Here is a 12,030-nt window from a genome sequence, read left to right as displayed (position 1 = left end):
ACCAGAGCACAACCTCACCGTGTCCCATGTGCCAACCCCTGGGTACTGAAGAAAGTCATTTCCGGAGTCTCCAGAGAAGGGGCAATGGTCACAAAGACTGCGGTCCAAATGGCACCGGAATCCTGTCCGGCGGCTCCAGAGGGAAGGAGGCCACCTTCAGAGTTCCGAGGAAGTGGTTTCTGACCTAGTGCTCAGGTCCCCGCTCTCCGTCCCCGTTGTTGTGACGGGAGGAAACACAATCAAAGAGATAAACCCAAATCTGAGTGCAAAGGGGGAGCTGTCGCCTCTGAAAAGTGGGCGAATGTTCTGGAGAGACCACGGAGAGCTGCCCAGAATCGGAGGGGCGTACGGCAGGCTCTGGGCGGCGGGGACAGCAAGTCCCCAGCTACCCTGATGGGCCCTGCACCTCCCCCAGGCCCTCCGCCCTGCTCACAGCTGCTGCTCTTACTCCGGAACTAACAGAGGCTCCTAGGAACGTTCTAGTTAACCCTTGAGCAGCCCTACGAGGTGAGCGTTACTCTCCAATTCACGGGCCAGAAAAACGGAGCTTCAGTCACAGGCACGGGGCCATACGGTAACCGAGGAGCAGATTTGAAAGCGGCCGTGTCTGCGCCCCGGGGCCAGGCTCCCACATCGCGCGTTCCCGGCCAAAGAGCCCAGAGTGTACACAAAATCCGCGCGGCGCGTCAACACCGGAGAAATGCTCGCCCTCCCCGAAAGTACAGGAACGCAGACCCCGGCACGCGGCGCACATCTCACCCGCCCCGTTGGCAAAGTTTTGGCCCCGTTTTGCTGATGAATTTGCACATAGAGCCAAGTGATTCACGGTCACGGAGTAAACAGGCGAGTGGTGCTACAGTCACAGAATCTGGAAACCCCACCGCCCCCAGTGCACGCACACCGCGCACGCACACACACGGCCTGTGGGAGGAGGGGATGCGGCTGGAAGGCGCCCCTGAGCTAGTCCTGTTCGTGGCCTTGGCCTACTGCCCCCTGCTTCCCAGCCGCACTTCCTGCGGGCTCCCCAGAGCCTCTGGGGACCTTGTCACCGAGAGCTTCCTAGCACCGCAGAGCAGAACAGGGGCCCTGGGAGGACAAGGAGGACCCGGAGGGGCTGCCGGGCAAGAACCCAGAAGGCCCCATGCCCTGTGACCCGGCCACCTGAAACCGCTCTGCAGGGAATGATCCCAATGGTCACGTCACTTGTGGAAAACGATCTACGGAAGCGCTATTTTTTCATTACAGTAACAATAATCAAGAGACTTTTTTTTTTATTTTTTCAATGTTTCTTCATTTTTGAGAGAGAGAGACAGAACACGAGCCACGAGCAGAGGAAGGGCAGAGAGGGAGACACAGAGTCCGAAGCAGGCTCCAGGCTCGGAGCTGTCAGCCCAGAGCCCGACATGGGGCTCCAACCCAGGAACCGTGAGATCGTGACCTGAGCCGAAATTGGAAGCTCAGCCGACTGAGCCACCCAGGCGCCCCTCAAGGGACTGTTTTTAGAAAAGAAATTTGGGGCGCCTGAGTGGCTCAGTCAGTTAAGCCTCTGACTTTGGCTCAGGTCATGAGTCTCATGGCTTATGGTCTGAGCCCCGAGATGGGCTTGGTGCTGACAGCTCAGAGCCTGGAGCTGCTTCGAATTCTGCGTCTCCCCCGCTCTCTCTTCCCCTCCCCCACTCATGCTCCGTCTCTTTCCCTCTCTCAAAAATAAATACACGTTAAAAAAAATTTTGAACGAAAGAAAACGAAATGTACGCCCAGCCTGCACCCCTCTCCCCCTGCAACTGCTTCCTCTTGCTTTCATGCCGTGGTCCTTTGCTGATCCCCCCGTCCTGCTCTGCTTCTCGATGCGGGTGCTGGTTGCATGGGTGTGTTTGGCCTGTGAAAATCCATCGTCTGTATACTTGTGACACGTGGGCATGTGTGTGGACGTTGTGTTTCATTTAGAAGTTCGGTTTAGGGCGGGGGGCGCCTGGGTGACTCAGTCAGTTGAGTGCCTGACTCTTGATTTCAGCTCAGGTCATGATGCCAGGGTCACGGGATGGAGCCCCACACCAGGCTCCCCACTGAGCATGGATCCTGCTGAAGACACCTCTCCCTCTCTCTCTCTCTCTCTCTCTCTCTCTCTCTGTGCCCCTTTTTTCTGCTTGTGCCCTCTCCCAAAAATATATATATCTATCTATCCCAGGGTGATGAGGGAGCGACCTGAGGTGGGGTGGGGCTTGGGGATAAAGGCAGTGTGAGTGGTCAGGGAGGACTTCTCAGAGGAGGCAACATGTGACCTGAGACCTGCGGGAGAAGAAAGAGCCAGTCTTGGCACCAACTGGGTACAGCACCCCAAGCAAAGGGCCTGGCAAGTGCAAGAACAGGTTTGGTGCTCTGGAACCAAGCAGAGGCTGGTGTAGCTGGGTCTCAGCACGGATCAGGTGGGGTTAGAGGGCGAGATCAGAAGAGGAGAGCAGGCACCAGGTCAGACCAGGCCTCGTAGCCAGGTGAGGTGTGAGGAGTCCGTTCTGAATGGGACGGGAGGTCACGGAGGGTTTCGGCTGGGGGTTTGCTGTGATCTGACTCGCCTTCCGAACGCAGAGGGGAGAAGGGATCCAGCCTGTCTCTGACTATGAGACTACAAGGGGCCTCCCCATTTTACAGGGGAGAGAACAGGGACCGGAGAGGACTAGTCACTTGCCCCAAATCACACAGCAAGTTAGTGGCCAGGGGAGAGACTAGAACCCAGGTCCCCCAACGTGCAGCGACACCTCCCACGAGAGGAAGAAGACCCGAGGCCCCCAGGGTCCCCTGGAAGGAAACCCTGTGAAAGTATGGTCTGATTCTGCAAACTTTCTATCAGATTACTAGTTCCCCCAGGCACTGGCCCAGACTAGAGTTGGGTAATTGGGTTAATTTTCCCTTTTCTGACCACTGGGCAGAGAATCCCATTTGTCACTTATTCTCCTTCTCCTAGGCAAGGGAGGCAGAGCCCTGGAAGCAGGTCTGGCTGTGGGGACTGATGGGGGACAAGAGACATGAGGAAAACCACCTGCTGGCTCCTGGTGGCAGCCCTGCAGGGGCTCCTGGTGAAGGCAGGGAGGAAGGAAAGAGCTCTTGAGGGTGGAAGCTCCAGACTAGGGCCAGTAGGGGACTGTCCACCACAGAGAAGAGCCTGTGAACAATAGAAAGGAGGAGGAGGAGGGGGAGGAGGAGGGGGGAGAGGTGGGGGAGGACAGAGGAAGGAGGGGAAGGAGAGCAGGTAGAGGAGGTGGAGGGGGAAGGGAGGAGGAGAGGAGGAGGGTGAGGAGGGGAAAAGAGAAGGAGGAGGAGGGAGAAGGGGAGGGAGGAGGAGGAAGGGAAGGAGAGTAGGTAGAAGGGAGGAGGGGGGAGGAGAGAGAGAAGGGAGGAGGGGAGAGGGGAGGGAGGAGGGGGGAAGGGAGGAGGGAGGAAGGGAGGAGGGGGGAAGGGAGGAGGGAGGCGGCATGGAGGTGGGGAGCAAGGCCCCATAGCAGCCAAATGTAAGGCATTTACCCCAGTGGTTCTGCTAATTCTCCCATGACCCTGGCAAGGAGTTATCCTCCTTTCCAGAGGTTCAAGGTTAATCGGTTAATCCCAGGACACACAGCTGGTCAGCGACACAAAGGGGACTATGGGCTTCTCCCCTGGGGGCCCTCCCATTCTTCAGCCCATCCCAGCTTCCTGGAGCCTCCCGCCTGGTCACTCACTGCCTTACGTGGCTGTTTTGTTTGTCGCCCACTCCCTCGTATGAGCTCGTCGTCTGGTTACCTGTCAGCTCCGCTCCGGGTGCGCTGCTGCCCCGCTAGCGCTCAGCCAGGTGCTCCGGGCGCTGAAGGTGCGCACTGCATACCTTGGGACATAAAGAAGGGGGTGGTTGAGGGAAGGCTTTTCCGTCGGAGCAGGTGGCTCTCGAGCTGAGGCCTGAGTGCTGAGAAGGGGCGGCGGGAAAACCCAAAGAAGGGCCGGGATGGATGTGTTCGAGGAAGGTCAGGCTAGTGTGACCTTCACTGGAGTGAAGCGAGCCAGCTTCAGAGCGGCAGGAGACAAGGCCTAGGAAGTGGGCAGGCAGAACAGAGATTGTCGACGCTGGCATACACTGGAATTGCTTGGGGCATCTTGAAAAATACCAGGCCTCGGATTCTACCCCAGACTTCCGGGGTGTGGAATTCGTTTATCGATTTTCATTTAAGCCCTGGTTGAGGGTCTCTGTCGTGAGGCCTTGTAGGTCAAAGCAGGAAATCTAGATTTTATCCTAATTGCAAGAGGAAGCCACTGGAGTGCGCTAAGCCAAGGGAGTATTGTGATCAGCTCACAGCCACCTCCTCTGAGAAGCCTTGCCTGCTTTCCCCGGCTTTGGGCCCCTGCTCCGAGCAAGCTCAGCAGGGCGCCGCCCGCGAGTCAACCGTCGGTTCTCCTACCCTGGCTGCCCCTGGCTTAGTCACCTCTCAGTGTCCAGCCGAGGTGCGGCAGGCCTGCTGGCCTTGGGGACGAGGTCCCGGGCGCGTGAACAGACCAAAATGGGGTTGGGGACCGGGGGTGCCCGGAGCTGCCGTGCGGGGTTAGCACCTTTATCTGGAGAGGGGTATTCGAAAGCGCTGGGCTGAAGGCGGAGGGACGCAGGGGCACGCACGTGTCAGTTCCCGCGCCCGAGGCCTCTCGCGAGGAGTCTCTGAGGAGCGGCCAATAGAAACACGCTCTGGATGCTCTGGGGGCGGGCTTGGCTGCCGCCGGCCAATCGCCTCTCGGAACGTGCGGCGGCGGGTCCGGCTGCGGGAGCGGCGGGCGGAGCGGGTCACGGGGGGGGGGGCGGCGGGGGGCGGCGGGCTGGGACCCCGCCGTCAGACTGCGCTCCCGCACGCTGGCTGCGCCCTGACACCTCGGGGGCGGCGGACCACCGCCTGGACGGTCCGCAGGTGGCGCGGCCGGCGCGGCGCGGGACGGGTCCCTGCGCCGTTCCAGCCGCGCGCGGCAGACGGCTTGCCCTGTGTCAGGTGCGGACGGTGCCCGTCTGCTCAGTGCACGGGGTGCGTGACCGCAGGTGGCCCTCTCGGGCTCCGCTCCAGGGGAGGCGGACGCGGTTTCTTCCGCGCGCTGCCCGCGCGTGTCGCCTGCTCCCGGCCACGCGGCCAGCGTGGGGGGCGGACGCCTGTGTCCGCCGCGCTTCCCTGACGCCGGGCCCGCTGGCTGCCCTCCACGGTTTGCTGGAGTTCACGGCCTTCGTGCTGCCGCGAGCCACAGTGGGTGCCTGCTGCTGCTGCTGCCGCCGCCCCTGCGCGAGTCTGTGTGCTGCCGGCCCTCGGGCCCTGCCGGCTGCCCGGTGGAGCCCCCACGCCCCGGAGGTGCTGACCAAGCTGACTGCGGAGCCCCCCACCCCCACCCCTTCCCCGGCCCCGTGTGCCCTGCCCACTCCCAACAGCTGCCTCAGCCCGCTGCCCTGCTGTCTGCGGCGCCCCAAATTCTGCCCGGGCCCCAGCAGCCGCACCTCCAAGCAGGCCTGAACCCCGAGAAACGCCCGTCTCACTAAGAGAGTGTCAGTACTGAGAGTGATGGGGCAGAGTATCGTTTAGAGGGAGTGATGATGTCAAGAAGCAGTGTCTAGTTTCAGGGCCGGTGTTCTGAGGTCTCCCAGGAGGGCCGTGGATTTTACTCAGGGCTGAGAGCTCCCCAAGAACCTGTGTGACCCGGGGGTGATGAGTCCCTTCCTGCCCCGCCTCGGTGTCCTCGGTCATCCAAGAAGACTCGAGAACCCCACCAGGCCTGACACTTGGGTCTCCTGCCACAGCGTCTGTGCACAGTGTCCTCCACTCCCACTCCTTGCCTATTAAAGGATGTACTCCAGCCCCCCACTTACGTGACCCCTTTATGCGTATAAGAAGCTTTGATGGCTGGAGGTTCTGAGCTCTCATCCAGGAGGCCTGCCTGCTACATGTCCTGTCTGGACCCTGGGCTGCTCTGACTGATCTGCGTCACCAATTCAGCAAAGCGCTGGCTGTTGCAGGAAAAGGGGCAGCAGGCAGAAGGGCTGAGGTGGACATAACGGAGAGGGAGCAGCAGAGGGGGCGCAGCAGTGGCCTGGGTGGCCACAGAGGGTGCAACTGTGACCTGTGGGAGAGGAGTCTCGGGAAGTAGATTTTGATCCCTAGTTATGACAGACCTTTCCCATTTTTGAGCACCTTAGAATCATCAGGTAGTGAGCTCCTTGTCCTTGGAGGTATCCCAGCAGATGCTAGATGGTCCCAAAGATGCAGAGTGAGGCATCACATGGGGGTGTGGAGTTGCGGGATAATGGACGATTTCAGCAAGCCCTTTAGCCTCCACGGGGGGGGCGTATCTTCAGTATTTGCTTAGAGTAGGCCTTAGGTGGGGGGATCAGCGCCCCTGCTCCCCACATCCGGCCCCAAAGGTAAATCAAACTCCCTTCTCTGGTAGCCAGCAGCTGATTCTCATACTGACGCAGGGCCTCTGTAAAGGATTCCCAGTACACATCACCCGACAAGAAGGGGTCAGAGCTCCGAGCTCTAGATTTGCACCCTTGCAAAGACCTGTTCGTACATTTCATGCCTGGTGCTTCCTATGGAGGAAGGCTTGATTCTTGAACGTAGAAAAACCCATTCCTCCTCACGGGGTCCAGGCCAGGAGCCCACCAGCCTTGGGTTAGCCTAGATGTCCAAGTGTCCTACCCAAGCTGGTGCCCGACAGAATGCTCCCATTCCTTTAAAGCACCACGATTTGGGACAATCTTAGTGTCTCGGAGAACTTGTCCACTTACAAAGCAATACGTGTTTGGAAAGTAAAGCACTGCAATGGTTCATTGGTAGCACCAAACCGTGATTGTTTCACTTGGTGTTAGTTTTATAAAAAAAAAAATTTTTTTTATTACTTATTTTTGAGGGAGAGACAGAGCACAAGTGGGGGAGGGGCAGAGAGAGAGGGAGACACAGTCAAAAGCAGGCTCCAGGCTCTAAGCTGTCAGCACAGAGCCCGACGTGGGGCTCAAACTCATGGACCATGAGGTCACGACCTGAGCCGAAGTTGGACGCTCAGCTGACTGAGCCACCCGGGCACCCTGGTGTTAATTTTAAAAGTGGGTCTTTGCAGCTCATTTCTCCCTTGTGTACAGGGGAATGTTTTGTGGGAGCAGCAGGATGGAGAAGGCACCCCTACTGTGGTTTCTACCTGTCTTCCTGTAGCCCAGGCCCCAGGTGTCCACGGGACCGCCCTGGGAGCTAACGTGGAACACAGGGTGCTTTCCCAAGGGAACGTGACACTGGGAGTCACAAGTGCTCTAAATCAGAAATAATAGCTTATGACGTAGAGCTTGAGGGCAATGGTCATTTCTACAATCATTCTGTTTAAAGAATATCGTAAGAAGTTACACTCACCAGTCCATAAATACCATACTGGGATACCGACCAAGGTGTGGGAGGGAAAGACATTCAATTTGGAGTCAGCTTGATCAGAGGCCCCTGCTCTGTGCTGCTGTGTGACCCTGACCAAGTCACATTCCCTCTCTGAGCCCGTTTCTTACTCCATGAAATGAAGGGGTTAATAATTCAGTCATTAATTTGTATGCCCTCTGTGTTCTTTTCTAATTGCTCTTCACATGCAAACTATCTTTAGGGTCATTTCTTGACACAAGGCACAGATCCTGGGGCACCCAAGAGGCTCTGTCGGTGAACATCCGACATTTGATTTCAGCTCAGGTCATGATCTCGTGGTTCGTGAGATCGAGCCCTGCGTCCAGCTCTGTGCTGAAGGGATGAAGCCTGCTTGGGATTCTCTCTCTCCCTCTGCCTTCCCCTGAGCTCACTCTCTCTCTCTCTCTCAAAATAAATAAGCATTAAAAAAACAAAACAGAGATCCTATACATTATCACAGTTCACTTGACTCCCAGTTCTTGTGAACTGTTTCCTTTATGGAGCCCAGGGCGACTTTTACTGGGTCTTGTCATAGGAGGTGAGGTTGCTCGCCCAGAAACAGGCTGTGGGTCTCAAGGAGGTACTGGCAATCACGGCCTGAGCCCAGCTCTGAGCCGGCACTCAGGAGGCTTCTCTGGGAACGGCCTTGCATGTGGAAACGGGCCCCTGGTGTGGTCCAGAAAGACAGTCACCGGTCAAGGGCGCAGCGGCAGGGACCCGCGTCTGGGGCGGAGGGGACGGCGCACTCTGAGAAGGGAATGGTCAGTGGACGCAGACGAGAGGGCGCAGGAGCGCAGCCCACGAGAGATTCCCGAAGGAAGGAGCAAACTCGAGGCCTGTGGGGCAGGAAGAGCAGCGAGCTGGCAGTGACCGCACACGTACGAAGGAGGCGGATAAATGCTCGGAGAGGACAGATTGGTGAGAACTTATGTCCTAGACGCAGAGGTGCGGAGGAGGCAACAGGTCTGAGGGAATGGAGGCCAGGCTGAGCGGGTGTCAGGTGCTACAGTGGGGGGGTGGGCAAGGGGTGGTGGCCTCATGGGTGCATCTGATGCTGTCCTTCATCCTGGTGTGTGCACGTCCCCCAGTGGCGTATAGGGGAGAGGCTGAGGGGGCCCTCAAGCTCCCGGAGCCCCTCCAAGGAGGTGAAGGTGTAAGGCCGTCAACTCTGTTGACAGGGAGAAGGGGTGGCTGGAAGAGGCCCTCCGGCTTGCACAGGTGGCCCACTGCCCTGCGGCCTCTGCCGAACCCCCGCCACGCTTCCCTGCACCCCTGACCCCCAGCCGCACAGCCCAGCTGGTCTGGGGGTCCCCCAGACGCTGGCACCTTGTCTTTTCCCCCTCAGGATGGTGGTGGGGGGCAGCGGAGCCCTCTCCCATCACCTGCACGGAGGCTTCCAGATGCTGGGACCCCTGCCAGAAGTGTTCTAGACCCTGCCACAATGCCAGCCTACGCCCTGCAGAAGCTTCTGGGACCCCCCGCGTGTCTCCTGAGCCCTGCCTCCGCCTCCGTTTTGGCTCTTGGTGGTCCGTACTGCCGGCCAGCCCCCCTGCAGCGCCTCCGGCCTGCCTTGGGGGACAAGGACCAGGCCTGTCGTGGCCCTCCACACACTGCTCTGCCCTCGGAGGATGGCACACTGCATGCTAAGTACGGTTTTCTTTCTTCTCCGTGATTATAAACTGTAAATACCTGTGTTCGGTGGTCAGTCGTATGGCTTACACAGTGGGCCCTCAGTAAGTGTCTGCTGGATGAACGAACACAGCTGCGTGCGTCCTCACTGTCCTGGCCGCCTGCACGTCACGTGGTCTCTGGTCCCCTTCACCCTTCTCTTCGCCCGAGCAGGGTTCCCTGGACACCCTCCCCAAGTTCCAGAGACAGCTCCTGAAATGCAGGCTGTGGTGGGGCCAGGCCAGCTGGCGGGGGCCTCGTCCGGGCCTCCGCTTCACGCAGCCCAGGACGCTCCCTCCTCTGTGTTGTCAGCACCCTCGGGACCCAAATCACACCGTGCTCACTCCACGGAGGAGCACCCTGCGGCTGCCGGAGGGCAGTGTCACACCGTCCGGGCCCACCAGCCGTCGGGGCCTCTAATCCGAGTTGTGAGACTGGGTTAATGGAGACAAATGACGCGGGGGAATGTGGAGGTGGCTCAGGGCCCCTTACCTGCCACAGCCGCTTTGTCTTAGGAAGAGCTGGAGGCCCTCACAGATGTGAGGGCTGCCCGGGGGGGGGGGGGGGGGGCGGGGGGGGGTGGCCTCAGGCAAACGCAGGGACTTCCAGATACAGATACTGGGAGCTGGGTCTGAGCATGGACCTCTGTGAGGCTACCCCTGGCTGAATGCCCACATCCTGGGAAATCCTGGAGAGCTGGACAGGGAGGGCCAGATTCTGGAGGAAAAGGTGGGAGGGTGCCCAGGTACACAGCTCTCACCAAGTGGCCCCTGGCGGGTGAGCGCGGGATGCCGGGTGGTGAGGGCGGGCGGGTGGTGGTTCCCCAGGTGCTGGCAGGAAGGAGCCAGCAGACCCAGAGGGCCGCGCCTGGGAGCGAGGGGGTGAGGGAGGTGCCAGCGTCCAGGACAGAAGAGGCCGTCCTGTGGGGCAGGGGTGGCTGAGTGCGACCCCAGGCCCTGGGGATGTGGCCTGATTTGGAAACAGGGTCCCTGTTCCAACCCTACAGGTTGATTGGATTAAGGCTGGGCTTGGCCCTGAATCCAGCGCTGGCGTCCTCGCAACACGGCCGAGTGAAGACAGGGCCCATGATGGCTATGAAGACGCAAACAGGCCGGAGATCAGCCAAGGCCAGCAGGCACCCTGGGCGCGGAGGCGTCGGGAGGCGCTTTCCAGGGGAGCACGGCCTTGTGGCTCCAGACCGGAGACCACGGAGCCCCGGAATCCCGTTGTTCTAAGCCGCCCCCTCGGGCTCATGTGTTAGGGCGGCCTGTGCTGGGGACCCGACACTGCTGTCCTGTGGGCAGGCCCCCTAGCTAAAGTCGGCAGCCCCCAGGCCGTCCTTCCCTGCCGCCCCGAGGCCGGACAGCTTCCAAGAATGGGCCGAAGCCCACGAGGTCTAACAAGGAGGCACCGGGAACTGGCGCCCGGGGGGAAGCGGGTACGCAGGGGTCAGGCCGCACTTCCAGGCTGACTGAGCCCTGAGCGGGTCACGTGACCTCGCTGGGCCTCCACCCCCTTGCGTGTAAGCGAGACCTGGTTCCCCGCAGGACACGGCCTCCGCGTGCGATCCACCTGCTAGCGTGTGTCTTCCTTCTCCTCGTGGCGATCAAGTCTCATCCCGCAGACGTTTCCTGCAGGCTGGCTGTGCGCCAGGCTCGTGCAGCCCCTGGACAAGGACGTGCGCGCATGCGCACACGCACACGCACGCTACAATGCCCAGAGAGTGTCCCGCTGGATTTGAAAAAACGAGCCCACGGCTTTGTTGTGTTTACACAGACACACCCAAACACAAGGGCACAAGCCGGCTGATCTGAACCCAGGCGAATGGGAACGGTGGGGCCGTGCTGATGCGGAAGCAGGCGGCCCAGGGCATAAAGGCGTTATGCCGGGTAGACAAGGCCAGCGCGTAACAGTATGAGATGACAATTCTCCAGCAAGATCCTTGAAAATGTTCAGCTTATGTTCACAAAATGGAAGAGCTTCAAGCTATAGGATGCAAAAACGGGATAATTATAAAGGAGAAATGGACAAATCCATGATCGTGGCCGCAGATTTTTAACTCGCCTCTCAGTAATGGATAGTTCAACAGATTAAAAATCAGGGTGTAGAAAATCTCAACAACGCAATTAACAAGTTTGGTCAAAGGAATAAGTATGAAACCCTGTACCCAACAGGCAGAATATACTTTTCCTGCCAAGTGTTCGGGGAATAATTTTTAATTTTTTTTAAGTTTATTTCTTTATATTGGGCGAGGGAGAGGGAGAGAGATGGAGAGGGAGGGAGGGGTAGAGAGAGAATTCCAAGCAGGCTCTGCACTGTCCACACAGAGCCTGACATGGAGCATGAACTCATGAACCCTCAGACCCCTGCACAGACCCTGCAGGGGTGGGGTGGGGGTGTGCGTGGGGGAGAGGTGGAGGGGTGGGGCGGGGCGGGATGGGGATGGGCTCCACTTGTGGTTAGGATGAATAATCACTGGTAACTGACACTCTTGACGAATGTGGGGGTGGGGGATCCCTCCTGCAGGGACCCAGCTGCCACCTTGGGTTATCCTAGTTGGTTTCTCAGTGACGCCCCAAGGGAGGTGGCCGCGTGGAGACCTGAAGCTGCCTTTAGTTTGATCAGCAAGACACAGATGCGTAAACGGAGGGATGGAGAAACCAGAGGCAGCCTGGGAGCTTTGGGCCAAGCCCCTGCTTTAGAGATGGGGAAACTGAGGTCCAGGGAGGCGAGGCCACTGCCAAGGTCACACAGGGAACCCATGTCACGGCCTGCCTCCCTCTGTCTGAAAGGCCCCAGGAGGAAGGCAGGCCAGCCCTGACTCGAGGTGAGCAGCCGTCAGGTTTGCCTGGGCCCGGTTTCCTGGCACCTGGGCCGCCCCGTGCCCCGCCTGGACAAGCCTGGATGGGGGTCACGCTGGCGCATGGGTCACGGTTTC

The sequence above is a fragment of the Panthera uncia genome, assembly GCF_023721935.1.
Source record: "Panthera uncia isolate 11264 chromosome B3 unlocalized genomic scaffold, Puncia_PCG_1.0 HiC_scaffold_2, whole genome shotgun sequence".
Classification (NCBI taxonomy): domain Eukaryota; kingdom Metazoa; phylum Chordata; class Mammalia; order Carnivora; family Felidae; genus Panthera; species Panthera uncia.
This window is presented reverse-complemented; position numbering follows the sequence as displayed.